The 17,943-nt window shown below is 38.4% G+C and overlaps 1 long non-coding RNA gene across 1 annotated transcript in view; it reads right to left on the bottom strand.

The window, feature by feature from the left end:
- The window catches only part of LOC114140245 (uncharacterized), a 28,464-nt gene extending 10,778 nt beyond the window's left edge, over nt 1–17,686 (bottom strand). Inside the window, exon 1 of the long non-coding RNA XR_003594525.1 lies at nt 17,530–17,686. This is a non-coding gene — a long non-coding RNA (uncharacterized LOC114140245). The remainder of the gene's footprint in view (nt 1–17,529) is intronic.
- Nucleotides 17,687–17,943: the final 257 nt, after the last annotated feature.

The following is a 17,943-nucleotide window of genomic DNA, read 5'->3' as shown; positions in this document are numbered from 1 at the left end:
CTGACCAATCACACATAGTTTCAGTTAATAATGTGGTGGGAAAACGCTGAAAAAAAAGTTTATCTCCACTTTTTTTGTGGAAACAGCAGGCAATTGGCCAAACTGTATAGCGTTCGTCGGCAGGTGTTTATGCACAGACACTCAGTCAGCGGTCAAGAAGCACAGAAAGAAGGGGAGTCAGTGTGAGAACTGAATAGGTGAAAATAAATGAGTGACAGAAAACGGAGCAAGATTTGGACTCATTTTAATGCTACATCAAGCTCCAGGGCAGAGTGCAGACTGTGCAAAGTCAGCATTTCCTATCGTGCAGGCTCGACAAACAACCTGCACAGGCACATGCGGACATCACACGCATCGGTATTGCTATAGCATTGTTATGCTGCATTTTTACTCATCATAAGTGCTTAACAATGTCAATAATGAAACAAAATATTATAAAATTAGGTTTAAGCTATTAATTAATTAATAATGTCAAAAATATATATGGGGAGCCGTTTGGGAGCCGAAAGAGCCGGCTCTCCACAGTAAGAAGAGCCATTAGAGCCGCATCTCGAAAAGGAGCCGAAAATCCCATCACTACTACAGATGCAGTTTGCTAGCTCTGGCTAGTACACTCTTTGACTATCCAATCAGAGCGTGTGAATACGCTGACGTTTCCGTACGCCTGCTAGACGACCTTGGTGTCGCCAACTCAAAATTTGATTGGTTGAAGCAACAGTTTGATAGACATTTATTTTATGCTACAGGGCCCGTGGAACTGATTGTGAAGGCCTCCAGGCAGATTTCTTTGACCCTGGCAACAAATAGTGGCTGAAATGTGATTGGTTAAATGCTTAAATATGAAAATACACGTCTGGAAGCAGCGCAACCAGGGGGTTAGCAATGAAAGGAAGCGGACAGACCATTTGGATTTATTTAATACGTATTCATGGACAAAATACACTGCTCAAAAAAATAAAGGGAACACTCAAATAACACATCCTAGATCTGAATGAAAGAAATATTCTCATTGAATACTTTGTTCTGTACAAAGTTCCATTTGCACAACAGCAGGTGAAATTGATTGTCAATCAGTGTTGCTTCCTAAGTGGACAGTTTGATTTCACAGACGTTTGATTTACTTGGAGTTATATTGTGTTGTTTAAGTGTTCCCTTTATTTTTTTGAGCAGTATATAATTAACATCAGTCTGTGATTCAGATATTTTTAGGCCAGCAGAGAAGGCCTTGCAGGCCCTGACAGCCCACCACTGCGAGAAACGGGCCTGACTTACTGCCATTAATGCAGACTATAGAGAGACCTGACAGCCCATATCAAAGGACCCGGTAACCCATACTCTAGGAGAACCTCCCACAGGGTTCCCTAAGGGACACGGTCGAACGCCTTCTCCAAGTCCACAAAACACATGTAGACCAGTTGGGTGAACTCCCACGCACCCTCCAGGACCCTGCTGAGAGAGTAGAGCTGGTCCAGTGTTCCACAACCAGGACAAAAACCACACTGCTCTTCCTGAATCTGAGGTTAAACTATCCGACTGATCGTCCTCTCCAGGACCCCTGAATAGACCTTGCCAGGGAGGCTTAAGAGTGTGAACCCTCTGTAAAAGAAGCACATCCTTCAGTCCCCCTTTTTGAACAAGTGCACCACCACCTCAATCTGCCAATCCAGGAAAACTGCCCCCGATGTCCATGCAATATTGCAGAGTCACGTCAACCAACACAAACCTACAACATCCAGAGCTTTAAGGAACTCCGGGCGAATCCCATCCAACCAGAGGGCCTTGCCACCAAGAAGCAGATTGGAGAGCCCGACCCAGAGTCCCCAGGCTCAGTTTCCTCAATGGAAGGCATTTTGGTGGGATTCAGGAGGTCTTCAAAGTATTCTGCCCACCAGCCCACAACATCCTGAGTCGAGGTCAGCCGCACACCATCCCCACTATAAAAAGTGTTGGTGCTGTACTGCTTCCCCCTCCTGAGATGCTGGATGGTGGACCAGAATCACCTCGAAGCTGTGCTGAATTCTTTCTCCATGGCCTCTCCAAACTCCTCCCATGCCCGAGTTTTTGCCTCAGCAACCACCTGAGCCACATGCCGTTTGGACTGCCGGTACCCATTAGCTGCTTTTGGGGTCCCACAGGGCAAAAAGGCCCAATAGGACTCCTTCTTCAGCCTGACAACATCCCTCACCAAAGGTGTCCACCAACAGGTTTAAGGGTTGCCGCCACAACAGGCACATGTAACATAGTTAATGTATAGAATTCCACTTGTCATTACTTCCAAGTTTGGGTTCATGTGTAATGGGTGAAACAGCACCCACTCCTGGTGGTTGGCAGTGTTAAATATACTGAACACAGATATCTCGTTGCCAGTTCATGAGAGATGAGCGCGAGGTAGGTTCACTGAGTTTAACGCTCTGGTAAAATGTTATGTTAGCTTGATGCTAACATGAAATACTATTCCTCGTAAGGTGCTGTACCCGCTGTGATGAACCTGATTCCTGATCAGTTGTTATTCTGTTCCATACAGATAAAAATCATTTCATCTCATCCTGTTTCCTGGCCCTTATTCACACAACGCAGAACTGAGTTGAACTGTGTCAAGAAAACTGGCATGGGGTTGTGAGATCTTTCCAGGTACACGCAGAAAAAGGGCATAAAGGCCTGAGAGAAATAAAGCAATCTTGTGATTTGATTACAATAATAATTAAGTGGAATATGTATGAATACAATTGGTATAAGGTGTATGAGTAATGTCAAGAAAACTGAAATGGGGTTTGAGATCTATCCAGGTACACGCAGAAAAAGGTGCATGAAGGCCTGAAAGAAATAAAGCAATCTTGTGTTTTGATTTATAATGATTAAGTTGAACATGTATGAGTACAATTGGTAATATGTGTATGTGTATAAGTAATCACTGAATGATTCTGAAATGTATGAATAATGATCTGTAATGATAACAACAAATAATTATGGTTGATGAGTTATAATCTGAAAGAGATGTAAGTTTTAATGAATATTAGAGCTGAGATGATTTAAATGATTTCAATACTAAGTTGAATATGGTTGATAATGTTAACAAGACAAAGAGGGCAGTTATAGAAAAGAAGGAAGTTGGAACAATACAGTCAGCAGGATGGGTGAGGCCCGGCTGACAGGAAATGTCGCAAGTAGGCAAAAGGAGGAACTTTTTGCTGGACTCAGTAAACAGGATGGGGGCCGGTACTTTCCACCGGAGAAGCAGCAGATGTTCAGGAAGTCATGCAGACCAAGCTGTACACACACACACACAGAGGAGAACAATATAAAAGGAGGCTGAAATGAGAAAGCAAGGGTTCTTTGTCCTCGGCGCTGGAAAGAAGTCGATACGGGGAAGCAGATTGAGGAAACAGCAACGGACCGCACCCTGGAACCACGGGAGACTTGAGACTCCGCGCCGCCAAGAAGGGACAAGTTCCGGACGCCCAAGCCCTGGTTCCTGATTCGACCGTCGGTCTTGCCTCAACCCAAATATATTGCAACAGACTTGGAGAAAAGACAGAGTTCCCGGAGGGATAAAGAGCTGGGATTTTAAAGGATTTAAACCCGTTCTACTTTGCTACTATTCTAAGGAGGATTTTTCCACATAAGGACAAAGATTCTGACCAAGGCTTCTGGATGTTCCTGTTGCTAAAGATCCATCAGCAACTGGGTGTGAGTTGAATTTGCCCCCAAAAATCTATCTCAGAACTTGCGACATAAGTTAGGGAAAGGAGACAGCATGGTATGGTTATACATGTGGATCTTATTATACTGCTCTCGAATTATATACAATTGATTATTGATTTGTATGTCACATATCCCTGTTTAAGCTTGCTTAATAAATTCATACTCTAAAATTCTAATGAGGTTGGTGGACATTGGAATTAATTGAGTCGTTTAATCATTTTTCAGTTCTTTTAATAAAGGTAAAACTAATGTACATGGTTCTAGAAAAGAGGAGGCTTCATAATTTCCTTTGGTGAGAGTAAAATAATGACCCAGGGACTTACATCCAAGTCACTAAATTTAATCTAGCCGGTTCCAAGAGCGAGTTATATTTTAGAAAGCGAGCTACCGTTAACAGAAGTGGTTATTGGAATTATGCAGCTGCGAGGGCTACTCAGCTGATTGTTCCTTAACTGAAAAGGGTCGTAGCTTCTGGATTGGAGGTAGTTAGAGCTAGACGAATCGCTTTCGCCACCAGTTTGAATAGATTATCTCTTACAGATCACTTTCAGGGTAATACCCAGGTCTTAGAGATTTTCCGGACCTGTTAGACAGAGAACTGGTCAGTAGTCAGCCCAGGAGAAGTTGTGAGGAGTGGGCGGGGCTGGCTATTGCGTAATAACAGACAGTAATCACTAAATAACTTTCTAAAATGTATTCCTGAATGATGAGCTGTAATGGTAACAACAATGTAATGATTATGTTTAATGATTATAATAAGTAAGAAATGTGATTAATTCTCAATGAATGTCAATGTTATGATGATTTGAAAAGTGATTCAAATGATTTTAATACAGGTTGAATATGATTAATGAATTATAACACAAAATAGTGAGTTATAGAAAAGAGAGGAGTTCATAAAGTTGAGATCAGCAGGATGGGTCCTGCTGTCAGGAAATGTCGCAAGTTGGGGACCGGCGGGGTTTTCCAGAAATTGCTATCATGATTGCCGAGGTTACACACAGACACCTTTGCGGCCACAGCTCCTATAAGCAGGCTCAACAAAAGAGGCATAAACATGGTCCACTCAGACTCAATGTCCCCCACTTCCCCCTGAACGAGTTCACAGTTCTGCTGGAGATGGGAGTAAAAGTTCCGTTTCACAGGGGAATCCGTCAGACGTTCCCAGCAGAGCATCACAACATGTTTGGGCCTGCCAGGTCTGACCGGCATCCTCCCCCACCACCAGAGCCAATTCACCACCAGGTAGTGGTCAGTGGACAGCTCTGCACCTCTCTTCACCTGAGTGTCCAAGACACACGGCCGCAGATCCGACAAAGCGATGACAGTCAATCATCAAACTGCGGCCTAGGGTGTCCTGGTGCCAAGTGCACATATGGACACCCTTATGCCTGAGCATGGTGTTCATTATGGACAACCCATGTTGAGCACATACAGTATGTCCAACAACGGAACACCACTTGAGTTCAGATCGGGGGTTTGTAAGGAGACTGGTTCCAGAACCAGAGCCATGCGTCGAGGTGAGACCGACTATTTCTAGCCGGAACCTCTCAACCTCACACACTAGCTCCGGCTCCTTCCCCACCAGAGAAATGAAATTCCGCGTCCCAAGAGCCATCTTCTGCAATCTACGATCGAATCGCCAGGGCCCCCTCCCTCGGCCACCACCCATCCCACACTGCACCCGACCCTTCTGGCCCCTCCCACAGGCGGTGAGCCCATAGGAAGGGGGACCCATGTCTCCTCTTCAGGCTGAGCCTGGCCAGGCTCCATGCGTAAAAGCCCGGCCACCAGGTGCTTGCCAACCTGCCCCACCTCCAGGCCTGGCTCCACGGTGGGGACCCTTTGACCTGCGTCCAGGTGAGGGAGCACTGAATCTCCATTGCTGTCAGTCATCATAAGTTGTCTCTGGGCTGTGCTTTGTCTAGTTCCTCACCTAGGACCTGCCTGCTTGGGCAGGGGCACGAAGCCCCAGATAGCATAGCTCCTAGAATCACTGGGACACTTCCTCTACCATGGTAAGGTGGCAGCCCATGAGGAGGTCATGTGACTCTATTTTGCAAAAGACGTGTTTCCATTGCAATTTTGTGAAATACATCTATTTTGATACTGCCTACAAACTACCTCATCTTAGCACAACTTTTTAATCAAAAAATGTTTTTTTTTTTTCAAAATTAACGTCTTTTCATTAAGCAAATTAATGTAATTTCAATTTGCGCCATTCCATGATTAATAGAAATACGTCTATAGTTGTGAAAGTACATACAGTCAGAGAGGGATTCACCAAATTCTACTTGTTGCTGCACATTGTTGGTCAGCTGACAGCTAATTTTAGCAGCTAGTTATTTTTAAATACATAAAAACAATGAAACAAAAAATACACAATGTTAACATAACATTTTTCAAAATGTTTATGTTAAGTTTATAAATATGTTACATAGCAATAGGTTGTGACAAAAACACTCATAAATATAATAATTAAAATGTTATATCAACTTCTGTTCTATATCAAACTGCTATGATTGTCTCTCTTACTCATAATTATATTTAGGCCCAATAATACTTTTAGAAATAACTGTATAGATTTCATACATTTATACACATGATCATCTTGCGTACTACATTGGAAATGATTAACGGAGAACTGTTGATCTGAAAACAACTGATTTCACTACCATGTCACTGGCTGGCTGGTCTCACCTGGTAGTTCAGTCGTTTCTTCTCTTCTCTCACTGGGTGCTGAGTTAACTTGAATTCCAAACAGTATCAGCTTAATTATAACCACCTTCATCCCCCAAACAGCTGCTGCTCTGCTATGCATTGCGTCTGCAGAGGAGTTTAGAGTCCAGCACTATTGCTAGTTACAAGAAACTCACTGTATGCTGAAATTTCAAACTCCGGATTCCTTTCCACAAACTCTGCTGCTTCTCAGTATGTGGTATTTTAAAAAGTTGCATTAAACTCCTCAGGTGTTTTGTTGATGCTGAGTTGGCGGTCAGATCAATTCAAGTTGTCCTTTTAAATTGTCAAAGCTTTTCAAAAATAGACCAATATTTTGATTTTCATTTGAAGATGTTTAAATCACTTTAAGCGCCTTAGATAAATAAAAAAAAATCCAGAAGGTTAACTCCAAATTCCCCCAATAATTCACTGTTGGGGGGGGTCTTCTTTAAGGCAAATATTCCAAAGCTGCTCCTCTTAGATAAGGCTTGTCAAGTATATGTGTCTGTCCTGGTGCACTTGTCTAATATTCCCTTTATAAACTGAAGCTTTTTGCTGAATGTGTAACTGACTGATCAGAGGAACCAGTTAAAGACCCGAAAGCTCTCTAGGCCCACCCATCCTACAATGTAGATTGGTGACATTTAGAAAGTTTGTCAGAGAGCTTAGTGTGATTGGTCTTAAAGCTATTTTTTGTGAATGTGGAATGTGTACTTAGGACAGAATTTAATGTGTTGGTGTGCGTGTGTATTTGTGTAATTGCATTTGTGTGTGTGGCCCTCACTGTGCAAGCGGTGATAAGGTAGTTCTTAATATGTTTGCTTAGGGGCCATAGAAATAGAAAGGATCTCTGACGCATGAGGGTCTGGAGCCATTCAGAATAAACACACACACCCCCCCACACACACACATACACCCCTACCAACAAACGCACTACTCTTTAAACACCAAGAACTTATATTTTAAATAAATCCAAACACACACTGATCACAAAACGAAGTGTGATGTGAACATCAAAGGTCACAGAAAAAATTCAAATATGTGGACAGAAAGAAGATTTATTTTTTTCTTTAACTGTTCGCAATTAATCTCTCAAGAAGTTTCAAGAGTGATGGTGGAATGCCCCTTCTCTTAAATTTGTCCATTTAATGAAGGGATGATGTAGGTGGTTTGCAAGCCAATGTGTGGAAAAGCAAGAACGATAAAAAATGTGTGTGTGTCAGTTGCTGGGTGAAGAGAAGTTAACTCAAGAGCATCTCATCACTTCTCCGTCTCTCTGCTTATCTTTGACGCTAATGCTCTGTGAGTAATTCAAATCGCGGGAATAAGAGCGGTTACATCAATGGAAGTAGTGACTTAAAGCTTAAAGCAGTTTTGTATAAAATACTTAACCCTACATTCTGCTTGATGTGTTTATGGGTATTTTTAGCACATGGAAGTAAAAATGTATTAACGTGATTTCCACCAAAAATGGAGTGATCAAAGCAGACAGTTTTTCAATCTAACTTGTAAAATGAAGTTATGATGTTCCTTCACTATTTCTATCCCCAACGTCCAAGCCTGGATTTTAGCAAGGGCTTACCGGGGCTGCAGCCCAGGGCCCCGGCAGTTTGGGGGAATAGAAAGATGCTTTGTATTTTTGTGAATGAATACGGTCAGAATGCTTTAATTTTATCACGGGATAAGAGGATTTTGATGGTGAAAAACTGTCTGATTTGTTCTGGCAAACGTCCATCATGAATGCTAGATTATTATTGGTCGAAGTTTGATGCGTCTAACACATTGGGGTGGAGGGATTTCTCACGATGGTGGATAACAGAATGGATGACAGCAGAGCGCAGGAACGAAAGAAAAAGAAGAGCATGACAAGGAGCTTCAAAATGCTAATTATCTTCGTCTAATTATAAACAGTGCAGTACATATATAAACAAACTTAAGTTTGTTTCAGAAATAGTCATTTCATCAATTTTATTGTGATTATTATTAGTATTTTTATAGCAACTTCATGTTATAACTGCTTGGATTCTCTGTGTGTTGCGACTTAGTATCATAAACGTAACCTGGTTTTAATTAAGCTCAGTATGCCAAAGAGACTTTGATATTATGAGGCTGTTGTTATAACTCGTTCATCTTTGTTTTTATCTTCAACATATTTTTGCAATAAGCATGATTTGATTTAAAAATAATTTGACAGAATTGATTCCTCTTGTTAGTCTACCATTTCTCTTTCATACATTTTATTCATTGTTATCTTTCAGGGCCCTGTGATGGACTGGTGACCCGTCCGGGGTGAACCCTGCCTCTCATCTGATGACTGCTGGAGATGGGCACCACCAGCCCCCCTCACCACCCTGCAAGGATCAGATCATGGATGGAAAGATTTTAAGGTAGTTTCCCTTTAAGGTAGTCTATCTATCTTAAGTCCACACTTAAAACAACTTTATAGTTAATGCCAACATTAACTGATTTTATGATATTACTGACTATTGTTTCTACTTTAACATAAACAGGCAAAGAAGACACCCAGAAATGTTTATCCACTCCAGGCATCTGGTCCCAATCATCATCATTTCTGATGATGTCACACAACGTTTTTAAATTGTAAGTCGTACTTTTTTATTTGCCGTTTTACTGTACTCTTTAAAATACAAGTGCTTTCTCTGTTTAATTGCTTTATTGTTTTATTTTATTTTTTTTTATAGATTTCTGTAAAGTTCAGTGACTGGTTCTGTCGTTGATCCTTACTGTTCTTAGGAAGGAGAAATGTCAGTTTGTCTGCAGTAATACTGGAATACTGTCTCATTGTATTAAAACAATACTGTGTCCTTGGGGAAATATTTTTCACATTTCCTCTAAAGTGTACCTGTTGTTTTATTGTGCTAATTTTCATAAGCATGTTGTCTGTAAACTTTTAATATATTGCCAATTTGTACAATTCTCTGATAGTATATTGGCAATGTACTCTTGAAAAATGTGAATATATTGAGTACACAGTGTAATCTTTCTCAGCTGGAAGGTGTGTTGTAATTGATCTTTCTGTGTACTGTAGCCTGATATGTTTGCAGTACTGTAGTGTGTATGTATGAAGCATGTAATGTACAAAGTGACAAAGCAAAAATAATAAAAGACATTGATAAGGAACTGAAGATTGTACTTCACTAGCAATTATAATAAACCAAAAGTGTAGTTGGAGCATACTATGATCACACTACTAATATATAACATATGTAATGCTTGTAAACGTAGAAGACATTCTAAATATGTTTTAAATGTAATCTGATCACAAAAATAGTACACTTATGATAAACTAATCAAGCATGCTTATATTACATAAAAAGCAGTATAATTAAAGTATGCAAGCCATACCATTAGTTGTTCCAAAAAATTATGTGATAGTACACTGAGTACACTTTAAATTGTGATTTTCTATTACTATTAAAATACACAAAATTAGTTGTTCTAAAATGACATACTTCAAGTATACTGATGATTAGTGTGGCTTCAAGTATGCTAAATTTAACATGCTTAGTATATTTATTTTTTACCAGGGACACCTTTGCTAAAATAGTTATTGGTGGAATTTCCACTTAAGTAGAAAACATTTTAAACATATGTCACTTAGTCATGAAGATGTTTAGACCGCTTGCTTTTTCAGACATTGATGCTAAAACTTGAAGCCTAATACATAAAACTATACATGAAACGTCAAAAGACCATTCAGAATTTTATAAGAAAAGTTGCTGCAGAATGAACTATGATCATAAACAACATTGTTAAAACATTGCCATAAAGATGTGAATTACACAACATGATATTATGATAATACTATTATGTTGTAAAACTGCAGTTAAGCTTTTTAATGTAAATAAATAGATCTCCATTTTATTATTTTTTTACAGCATTCAGCTGAGAAAACATTCTTCGCAATTCCTTGTTTACCGGTGATTGTCTATATGTCACTCACCACTAGAGGGAAGTATTGTACTATAAGACACCATTGATTTTAAATTCCACCAGTTCTTCGTAGACCACGATGACAGTTTTTATGCATACACAATATTTTCAAAGCTCCAAACCAGTGATACACATATAATATTTGACACATGTCTATATTTTCTCGATTCTCAGTTCTTAAAAGTTCTCTTTCTTAGTTTTGTTTAATAAGAGGTTTAATTTTTCTATACCTCCGTAATTTTGTGGACATTTTTTCCATATTGCAGTTACAGTGTATTAGAAGGTTACATCAAGCTACAATAGTTTAAATTGGTAATCCTAATTTAGTTATAAAATACATTAAAAAATATATGATTGATCAAAGTGCATTCATAGAATAAGTAAAAATACAAGTTAATTTAATTAGTTTGTTAATTAAAAATAAAGTGGAAAAATTGGTAGTGTAATTTCCATTTAAGAAGACAATGATTGATAACACAACAACTCAGAGAAAAAAAACCCTCATGCTTATTGAACACTAGAGAAAAAGGATTTCAAGAGGCCAGTGAAGGAGCTTGCCTAAAATGAATCCCATTTCTATAACTTAGGTCCTGATACCGCAAAAGTCCAGTCACCTTTGAACTTCAGCTTCATCTCTGGAGAGCAGCTGGTCAGATGACCTTAGAGGACGTGAAGACGAGTGCGACTGAAGCAAGTCTGAGACATAGAGTTGAGCGAGTCCATGAAAACATTCACAAGCATTAAGAAATTTTTATATTCTTCTTGTAAGAATATAGAAATCAATTGTGTAGCACACAGGGAGCTAATGAAGAGCACTCAGCACAGAAGTGATATGCCTGTTGGATCGAGACAAAGAGTGAAAAGACGAATCGCTCCATTTTGGACAAAATGAAGGTGAGAGAGGGCAGCTTGGCTGACCCAAAAATAAATCATGATACCATAATTAAGGGTGGGCTTGGATGATCTTTTTAAAAATCTAATTTGGACAAAATTGCCTTTTTGTTACAACTGGAAAAAGCTGCAACAAAAAGGCCAGACTTGGATTTAAAATCTAATGTCACCATTTAATTTCACCTGCAGAATAGTGGCACTGGATTTCAGACACGGAGTCAAAGAGTCAATATTCACCTGGTAGGTTTCACAAGGGCTAATTGGGAGAAATAATATTACTAATAATATAATATTTTCTGCATTCTATGAGTGAATTGTTCTTGAGTTTTTACAATCTTAATTGTTCAGTATTTTTATTTATCTCCTGCATCCTGTTAATTGGACACTAATGGGGATATTTTATATATATATTTTAATAATTATATAGCTAGTATATTTTTTGCATTTTTATACTATCAATTCTTAAACATTAACATGTAATATTTCTAAATGTTGTCCATTTCCAATACACAAAATATCAATGGAAAATACTTTGAGTTTATTATTTGTATTATAACATTATAATTACAAACTGATGAAAATCCCTTTAGAGATTTCTTGGCTATTTAAGATAGCTGCAACAAAAGTGTATTATTTTATTTTGTAATATCCAATTTATATTAGTTGGAACATGCTTGGCATCATAAAGATGAAGGTCAAATATTTAAAAACACAGACCTTTGAAACTGAAAGTAGGAGGAATATATTTTTAATGGTTACCAATTAAAATTATTCTTTCTAAAGCAGTTTACTACTAAATAGTCATGAAATACTTTCATGCCAAACTAAAACAGAGCAACTGAATATGCTATCTGCTGTAATAATATTGATTTCAATTAAGAATAAAATCACAACCAGCCCATTTCAGTGTTTGTCGAAAGCTGTTTGTTTCAAAACATTATCCAGCAGAGAGTGAATTTACAGAAGGGCATAGAGTGGAGAGAGATAGAGCAGAGAGAAAAAGATGGTGGGCTTGACGAACAGGAAGAGGAGAACACCCATGGGAGAGACAGATGAGAGAAAAAAGATTTGGAAGGTCAGAGATAGGAATACATTGGAAAACGGAGAGAAAGATGTGAAATGTGTGAAGAAAAGGAGGTAGTGGTCAAAAAAGTGTGTGTGCAGGGGTGGGTGTGTGTCAGACTTAGGGAAGGACTGATTTGTTTTCAGTGAAAGGTGAGGCCACTTAGATGTGGTGTGGAAGAACAGCGAAATCTATTACAATGTGTCAGAGGAAACATGAGAAGGGCATGACCTGAGTGTGTAGGGGTGTGTGTGTTATGTGTTGGGGTGTGTGGTAGTGTGTGATAAGCACAGAGTCAGGGAGAGAGAAAATAAGATCCAAGTTTGCACATTTAAAGCCGTAGTATGTAACTTCTATTAACAATATGTTTGTCATGACAGTATGTTAATGAGACAGAGCATTTGTGGTGAAATGGAGCTTCTCTGCCTTCTTCCTGTGTTGTTTGTTTCTGACCAGGAGTGAAGCATTTCTGAAAATGACTGTCTGTAGAAATGCATCATTCCTGGTCAGAAACAAAAAACCACGGCCAGGAATAAAGTTTTGTCAATCAAGCCTATGTATGCGCTTCTCAGTGTGCTCGAAGTCAGCCTTCAGTCCACCCAGACATTTTTTACAGCTGAATGGTTGCCACGGGAGATGTAAAGATTTCTCAAACATGCATGCAAGAATCAAAGCAACACTCCCGATATGTTTTTGATGAGGCAATATTGCCTCATAAACATATATATATTGTTATAATGTTATGTAATATATAATGTTATTTAACACTATAACTTGATGTAAAGTTCAAAAAGTTGTACATGTAACATTATGATATTATGTTACATGCACATAAACATATTGTTTGTATGTAACATGTACATTTAATGTATAACATGTTACATGTTATAATGTTACAATCACTATAACCTGATGTAAAGATAATAAAAAAGATCAGTATTAATGCTGCTTTATATTAATATACCTAAAGTCAATGCATTTTTTTATTCCTAGAGAATCAAATGACTACATGAGTATTTGGTCGGTTGTTTCATGATTAGGAATTATAGCTTCTCTGCAAGCCTTTGGTAACAGATTCTGCAGCACTTTAAATAAAGAAATAGTTCCAAGTAAGTAATAGTAAGTAGAAAATATATTTGAATTTTTTCGGTTTATACCAGGAGTGCAAAGGCCTAACATATTAACACGTTTTCTTTCAAAAACAACAATTTCCTGGGTTTTGGACAGACAAAAAAAAGAGAGCAAAGGAAGGGAATGGAGATAAGGTGGCAGAGGCAGCTGGTAAATAGATGTGAAAACAAGTGAGCAGACTGACAGTCAGGGGAGCCATTGATCCTCCTCTCTGCTCCGTCACCCCACCTTGTTGTCTATCGGCAGAAGACAAATAGTGTTGAGGTGGCCTGTATTGGATTTATGAGTTAATGGCCCTGCCAGGATAAAACAAATGGAAAAATAAGGAACAGGACAAAGGCCATGGGAGAGGAGCAATTGAAGACGAAACACTAGATTATCTTTGAGGAATATATGTTGTTCTTTTTATTATAATATTTCTTTGTTAATTGAAAAGAATTACAAGAAATTATTTCCTGCAACATACTCTTATTGATTACACCTGTTTCAGAACTAATTAACACAAAGTGACACAAAGCGTATAAATACGATTGAAACCATACACCTGTTTACTCACTGTCTGAAGTGAAATCTGACCAAACTTGTCTTGTTTTAGAATTAACAACATGATTCCTGTTAGCCATATGCTGCAATAATTAGAGACAGAACACATAGTTATATATAGTTAAAATATATTGTGGAAATTCTTGCATTGCAATATTCCTGGATTTTGAGGCCCCACTGACACGCCCCATTCCCAGGTCTGACCTCCAGACCCAGGAGATCCCCTTCATTCTCCTTCATGGTCCTCTTCATTATAGGGTGGAGACAGGCAGACCACCCCATCCCCTGCATTGACAGTCCAAGTCCTTCTGCCTGCCTCCAGCCCCAGGCTGTGAACAGGGAACAGACAGAGGCTTCTCTCCATCAGCTCACATGGAGTGTTGCATGTTGTGTGAATAGATTTTAAATGGGTGGGGGAGAGGCTGATGTAAACACCTCTCCAATGAAGGTGTCATGACACCTCCTCCCCAGGAAACGGTCAACATGTTGACATACAACCCAGATGGCAAAATGTGAGTGAATCAACGTTCAAACATGGTTAGGCAGAAATATTGAATCCATGTTGAAACCTGACATTGAAATCAAACAAAAAATGGTCAATGACTTTTACTGATTACTTGTTGAATCAGCGTTAGGTTTTCAACCATAACAGATCAATGTTGATTCCACCTTCATCTAAATTTGGTTCTACATGCACATGATTTTTGTCCTGTTTGGAAAGAATAAGAGAGAAACTGTTTCCACATCTTTTATATCTATCTTTTCATTCATACAATCACTGTTGTTTCTAGATGCCTGACAACCTCCATTGAGCGCTGGCTTATCACATAACCTCCTTCAAATTAATTTGTATTTTTTATTTTTCTTTGGATAACAAAAAGACATATACATCAGGAGAAGTGATGGTAGAATGAGTAAGGTTTCTCCCAGAAAACTTGCTAAGCCCAGTGGATGGGGCGCTTGGCAGTCATTCATCCAGCGGCCCGCCATGTTTTTGAGTTAAAAATGTTTAAAGTTGGCAGGAAATTTAAAAATATCACTTGATGATTATGTGTTATTGAAAGATTGGAAGATTAATATCTGAACATCAACTATAAAGTCTTAAAAATGCAAACATTAAACATTTCAAACATTTCAAAATGCAAACATTAAAAAATAAAACTAAAGGAAAATCTCTTTTCCTTTAGTTTGCCAAATATTATGTCATGTTTTGATTTTTGATTCTATGTTGAAATTGCACAAAAATCCGTGAGGAACGCAGAGTCCCAAAACGAAATTCCGTGAGAGGTGTACGGAGCCCCGTGCTGGAAGAAAAACGGTGAGTGACTGAGAATCACTGCGCGTAACTCAAACCCTGTAAATTCTAGACACTAACAGGTACCATAGAATTGCACAAAAATCCGTGAGGGAGGCGGAGTCCCTGCTCGAAATTCCGTGAAAGAGGTGTACGGAACCTTGTTTCATTAATTTAGTTGTTTGTTCAGCTTTCAATATAGTTTTTCACCTGTAACATCTCCTCTACATTTTGTGATCTAATCAGAGCCATGACTTTTCTCACTTTGTTCTATTTATTTATTCATCATTTAGATGGGTTTATTTAGCTTCACCTTCTATGGTAGCATTCATCATGGCTTGTGGATTTTTGAATTGAAATTGTCCTTACAACCAGTAAGATTGGTTGATCACAGCTTGAATTCTCACTCAGTTTGATTCATTGTTTCTCTGCATTTTAGTTCCATGGGGAATTTTTGATTGGGTTATATAAAACAGTATCAGGGTCCACACTACAACCTTTAAAAAGCTGAATGATGACATCAAACTAGTGATTATTGTTGATCTTTACTGTTTACTGTGATACTCATCGTTTATTACCAACTAGGATATCAGTGACATGGAAGTGAATAAAGCAGAAAAGGTGAACGTTTTGTGACATTCCGTAATGCTACTTTGCTTTCTAGATGTACTTTTAAACAATTCTACAGTTTCTATTGAAAAAAAGGAATCTTGGGTTACTTTCTAACCCCTTCCATTATGGTACCATCAGATGCATACACACAGCACAAACACACAGTACACACAGATTTTGCTCGTTCTAACAGAATCTATGCTAATGAAGCAGAAATTAGATATTGACCCAAAGGATTTGTGCATAGTCAGCCTCTAATATGAGTGATGTATGAGTCAGATATGCTAATAAAGCTTCCCATACTAGAAGACTGGAAGACTGGAAAACATAATTTTCCATTCATTTTCTTCCCTTTTGCTGCTTATCCAGATGTGTCCTATTGATTGTAAAGATTTTTCTGGCATTTATTACTCCCTCTGTCCAAAATCATGTATGTAAAACATTCCTAAACAGACACATATGTTGAGACAAGACTCATGTGTTGACCCTGTGCAACCCTAAGCCTGTGGTTTCTATCACTATCACTTTGGAAGTTTTACCTCCTGGTAGGGTCTCCTGTGGGAAATTTCCCATGATCCCATGGTCATATTCTGTTTCCATTCACCATAAAATTGCACAATTTGAAATTACAAAAGTAAATGTGCTTTATAGGAACATGCCAATTTTGAAAAAATTGAGGTTTTTCGCTAAAAAGATTTTGTGCTAGAATCAGAAGCTTTTTGGCTGTATTAAAATAGATGTATTTCACAAAACTGTAAAACAAACACTTTTTCTATTGCACTTTTTGGCATCACATGAGTCTAGGCTCCTAACTCGTTCAGAAATTAAAACAAGGGATGCTTACCATGGTGGCTTGCTCGCAAAATAGTACACATTACTTTATGGCTGTTTTTTTATCAAAACAAAAGAATCAATCATCATTCATACACGGAAGTGGGTTAGTGTACCCAAAAATTGTACTCTAATTAGTGTACTGTGCAAATTCTGGTATTTTAAAGACCAATACCAAAAAATATATACAAATATGGACTTAGGCTTAGTTCTATATTAAATTTACCACGGGCCTTTAAGTATTGAATCCAAACATTCCACTAAATTGGAGGCTTAAGGCAACAAAGTCATTGCTTAGGAGTGACCATCACAAAGTCCTTAACCCCAGAGAGAATTAGTGGTCAGAGCAAGAGGGACAGTTGGTTTAGAACCGCAGTGGTCAAAGGAGTATAGGTAAAGTTCATACAGGACATAAATTTACTATGTCAATTTTTTGGCATTTGGTAAATAAAAATTATTCTGGTAATCTTAAACCTATAAGATTAAACATTTAGTCTTATTAATATTAGAACACTGTTGCACACTTAATGATTAAGCAGTGTGGTTTTCGAAGGTTCTCTTATTTTCTGAACGCTGTTAACATAGACAAGAGCTACAGTGAGCGCCTCCGCTGACCAGCCGTTACCGCACTAAATTGCCGTTGGCTCGCTGAGTCAATAAATATTTACAATATAGGTTAAAAAAATGCTTACTCAAAACTTACACACAAATATCTAATTACCTTACTCTAGCTCACTTCCCCTATACGAGACAATTTATATAAATAGCAGCGCTAATTGATATTTACCTGTTAACACAGACAAGAGCGACAGTGAACGCCTCCGCTGTCTAGCCGTTACCGCACTAAATTGCCGTTGGCTCGCTGAGTCAGGAGTGCTCACCTTGCTCCATGTGCCAACTGGTGGCGAACTGCTGTAACTGCAGTTTAATACATCTCAGTTCAAGACGGAGAAGTGCCGCTTAAAAATATACTGCAGTCTTTTAAATAAAGTAAAAAGAGGGAGGGAGGTGTAATAATTCTAATGTCCATTCTGTCACAACACCTTTACAATGGTTTCAATTGTATATTTAAATTAAGGAAAGGGAGAGAGGTTATTTTTTATTGAGGATTATTTAAAAAATATGCCATACTTTTTTTACTAACTGTGACGTTTTTTACTATATGGATCTGCGTGTGTGTGTCCTTATATGGTGTGGGCAT

This window comes from Xiphophorus couchianus, chromosome 24, assembly GCF_001444195.1.
Source record: "Xiphophorus couchianus chromosome 24, X_couchianus-1.0, whole genome shotgun sequence".
Taxonomy (NCBI): domain Eukaryota; kingdom Metazoa; phylum Chordata; class Actinopteri; order Cyprinodontiformes; family Poeciliidae; genus Xiphophorus; species Xiphophorus couchianus.
The sequence above is the reverse complement of the archived record's forward strand: the minus strand, read 5'-3'. Positions and strand labels throughout refer to the sequence as shown.